Source organism: Macaca thibetana, chromosome 14, assembly GCF_024542745.1.
Source record: "Macaca thibetana thibetana isolate TM-01 chromosome 14, ASM2454274v1, whole genome shotgun sequence".
Lineage (NCBI taxonomy): Eukaryota > Metazoa > Chordata > Mammalia > Primates > Cercopithecidae > Macaca > Macaca thibetana.
In genome coordinates, this window is record NC_065591.1 from 121,807,372 (window position 1) to 121,811,863 (window position 4,492).

Consider the following 4,492-nt stretch of genomic DNA (forward strand, 5'->3'; position numbering starts at 1 on the left):
GGCAGGGGGAGTGGGTGGGTGGGAAGAGAGGTGCCATCGGTAGGAGGCTGGCCTCTGGTAGGGCAGAGCAGCTTTTGTCATCAGTACTTTACAAACCATTTCAAGGAAGGACAACCACTCTGGCTCCTGACACAAGCCAGGCCTCAGTGCTTTTATCTGTTGTGGTGTTTTTTTCTTTTTTCTTCTTTCTCCTTTTAAAAGACGCATGACCAAGACAACCTAGGGAGTTTGTCTTGCTTGCCTTTGACTATTTCCTTAATCCAACCATGCCCTCGAGGGCTGAGCGGAGACTAGACTCAAGGCACAGGTTTCTGGTGATGGAGTAAAGTTACAGCGGCATCTCATGTCTACACAAGAAGAGGAACGTTCTGAAAGCTCCAACAACTTCTTCAGGGGGGTGGACCAGTATGGCTTTGGGCCCAGGATTCCCTAGCCTCCTCTGCCCATTGCATGCACTGATTGGAGGAGTCTGGCCCAAACACTCTCATATGGACCTCGTCATGCTGGAGTGGGGTCTGGCAGGAGCTGATGACAGTTTGAGGGACTTGAGTGTCCCTGGCCTGGCAGTTGCCTCCCGGAAGCACTAGACACTGACACTCACTGGTAGACCCTCCCTCCCCGCCATTCTGTTTGGTTCTTTTGCATTCCATGTACTGCAGAAGGATGGAAGGACCTGGGTGCTGGCTGGGCTGTGTATACTGTGTATACAGGGGAGCTGGCTGCTGAGGTGACCACAGCCTTCTCCTAATAAAGCTGTAAGTATTTAAAACCTGTGTCCTGCCTCTGTGATTGCTTCTCGTTCATGTGTGCATTCCTCACATCCATGGAACGCCCAGCCACGGTGCTAGGAGCTATGGAGACAGCAGTAACCTTGACAGGCATAGTCCTGGTCCTGCGCAGCTCCCAGGTTCGCTGAGGAGGCAGAGCTCAAGTCAGCAAGCACAGAGTTGTGACAGATCATCCTACAAGTGAAGGAGACACCAACTGATGCTGAGAGTGGGAGCTTGGGTGTGGGTGTTTAATTGGATTTGACCTTTTTTCAGAGAGAAGAAGCCAAATCAAGAAAGGAAGAAAAAAGAGCGTGGGTGTGGGAGAGTGATCAGGGAAAGCCCCTAAGAGGAAGGGACAATGAAACAAGATTGAAGGATGAGACAGCAGCCCTGTTAAAAGGGGACAGGGGCCTTGTAGCAGACAAGCAGAAGGCCCAGTTCTGGGGGCCGCTGGGGCAGGGTGTGAGGAGGGCTTGAGAGAAGCTCTGGGGCTGCGCGTGGGTGAGGCGCAAGGCACGGGAGAGGCCAGAGGGGCCCCGTCCTGTGGGCTTCCAGTCTCCTGCCTCAGGAGGAAACCCCGAGTGTCCTGAGGGAAAGGTTCTTTCTCTTTGGAGAATGTGTCTCTCTTCCTACTTTTGTTTTGGTCTGGAAATGCTGGCAAATACGCAGGCATGGGAGAGGTGTGACGCACCGTAAAGAACATCTAGAAGCTCGTGTTGGTCGCAGGTCTGAGATCCTCTCTTGGAATCCTCATTTCCTACCTGCAAAGTGAGAAGGGTAGATCCAGTGTTCTGTGAGGGCACTTCCAGCTTTAGCAGTCTGGGCGTATAGGCCGGTTATGGTTCAGATTTTGCTAGCTGATGGTTTGTGTTCAGTTTGGGGTTCAGAGATGAAGGAGTTTCTCCTGTTGACTTTCCAGCAGGGCAAGGCCATAGGGAATGACTTCCTCATGAACTGGGAGAGCTGCCCCTTCAGGCATGTGGGTGAGGGTTGTGGGGAGGTTGGACAAAGTTTCAGCACTTGATAGAAGTTTCTGGAAGAAGGAAGAACTAGCCAGAAGGTCCTGCATCAGTCTAGGAGCTAGCAGAAAGCCCAGAAGGGACCCGCAGGGGTCTGGGTTAATGTCTCAGCTGGAAGTCAGCAATTGTAAGACCTTTCTAAAATTGCTCAAAATGTCATATTCCTGGGGTTATTTTTGTAATCCTTTTTGTTTTCCATTGAAGCAATTGCCAGTAAAACCTTTCTAAGGAAAAGGTCCTCTGGGCTGCTTTGGGGATCAGCCAATGAAAGAGGAAGCAGAGGAGGCTGGGTCCCAACTACAGCGGGGTCTGGAGGTTCAGGAGAGCTCCAGGTAAGGCAATGGGGTGTGTGGAGGGCAACAAAGCTGCCTGCATTTTAAAGTTTCTGGAGAAGGAAGGAGCAGTTTCCTATGCTGGCCCTTGAAGAGAGGCAGGAACGATTTGCTTTGTAATCCATCCTCTGCAGAGGAATGTGTTCTTGCCCCAGTGAGAAATAAACCTTGATAATTGCAAAAAGGTGTCGACCCCTGGGTCGTGCTCAGCCTGCCCAGTGAACCCTGGCCAGCCCCCAGCAGGCTGAGCTGGCGTGGCCAAGGGCAGCGCGTGTGACCCAAGCGTCGTTCCTTTGCTCCTTGGCTTGTGTCCAGCCCTCGTGGGTGAGTCAGCGCTGAAGCCTGCAATCCCAGCAACAAATCCCAGAGAAGCAGAACATCCCCCTTCAGGCTCTTCAGACATCACCGCCACGGTGTCACCCTCAGCCCCTGGCCGCTGTGAGAAGGCTACAATGAAATGTTTGCTGCTCCAAAGCAGGAAACTGGGCAGCCAGAAACTCAGCCCTCACCTTCCCCTCCCTCCAGGCCTACCCGTTCGTGCTCAGCTGGGCAGCCCTGCCTTTGTTTTGCTCTCCTGAGCTGTGGTCAGTAACGTAAGTCACATTCCAAGCAGTGACCAGAATGTTGTGAAGGAGGAGATAAGAGTTCCCGACCTCCCGAGGCATTCCAAAGAAGAAACAGAACTGTTTGTTTCCAAAGGAGAACAATTTTGGCAGAAAGGGTAGGATAGAGGGAGATGGAGAGAGGAGGAAATCTCCTCTTGAAAAACTGGATTTGGGAAAAGGGTGAAAATATTGTCGTGGGGAATGGCTGGAATTTGATGAGATTTTAGCTGCACCCCTAGGCTGTTAGAAGCAATCGCCTTCATATCATTCCCTGTTCCTGTACCTGGCCACAGTCCCAGACAGTGTCCGGGGGCTTAAGCCACTGCTGTCCCAGACTTCTGACCAGCAGTTCAGATGACCTCAGGGGACTGGGATTCTGGCCTCAGCAGGGAGCACCCCCGGCCTCTGCCCTGGGGAATTGAACAGATACTCCTGACGTGGTTTCGTTGTCGTTGAGGATTTTGAGAAAAGAGCCTTTGCGAGTGCTCTGGAAATGTGTTTAGGAGGATGACATGACCTCTCTAAGAACCCTCCCTGGGCTGAGTCTGCAGTGCGTGGGAACCTGGTTCCGTAGCTGCAGTTACACACAGCACCTAGAGCCCAGGGCTTGGGACGACACGGTCAGTGGTCAATGAGTATTTGTGACGCAGAGGCTTCCTTGGGAACATGCACCAAACCAAGAGGGATGAAGGACCCTGTCTTTGGTGGAACTATGGGGACACTTCTCAGTGCGGGCACCGTCTGTCTGTGTACACGGTCCTGTTGGATCCTCACCACCTCCCGAGTGCTGCTGCACCTTGCAGCCCTCTGCTCGGCTCGTGCATTTCATACGCTTTCCTTGGGGATCACATGCTCTCTCACTGCTCGGTTAAAACCAACACATCAATGGATCCTGTGTCTGCATACATAACCCTCCCACCCACCTGTGTTCACCCAGACTCCCCACCCACCCCACACGGACCACCCCAAATGTCTCATTATTCATCCAGTCACATGACTGGATCCGCCTCCAGGATATCTTCAAACTCGGTTCCTTTCTTCCTGCCCACTGCTGCTGCTGTAGTGCAGGCCAGCATCATGTCTCACTGGAGTGTGTCCATAGTCTGCACCTGTTTTCCTTTGTTTCAGATTCTTCTGCTTTCAATCTTTCCAGCAGGTGTGACATTTAGCGACAACAGGTGCCCCATCTTGAGCTCTCATGGCACCCTCTGCATCTTCTGACATTGAGCTTATTGCTTGTCTGTCTCTTTACCTATACCCTAAAGACCTCAAAGGCGGACTTTAATTGTCTTTGCACTAAGTGCTTGGCACACAGTAATCATATAATGATAATAGCCATCACCCAGCATATATATGAGCATTATGTTAAGGGCTTTACTTCTCTTACTGTATTTATTGTTCATAACAACATTATGAATTATATTCTATCACTGACCCTCCTTGTGTATCAGGAAGCTGAGGATCAAAGATGTTAGGGACCTTTAGATGTTTCCTCCAACTTGTAAATGGCGGCATCAGGATTCTGAGCCCTGTATTTACTGAATAAGTTGCAGAATGAACCACTTAGTCTACTCCTCGAGACACATGTTTTTGGGGGGAGATGGACGTGAGAAAATGATTATGATGGAGCATGAGAAGTGCTCTGACAGAAGTATGCTTATACATCTATGGGAATTATACAAGAAGCAATTGCAGGAATCACTTTGAGTGGACCTGGGAAGGAGTCAGAGGAAATGATGCTCTTGAGCTGGGTTTTGAGGAATGAA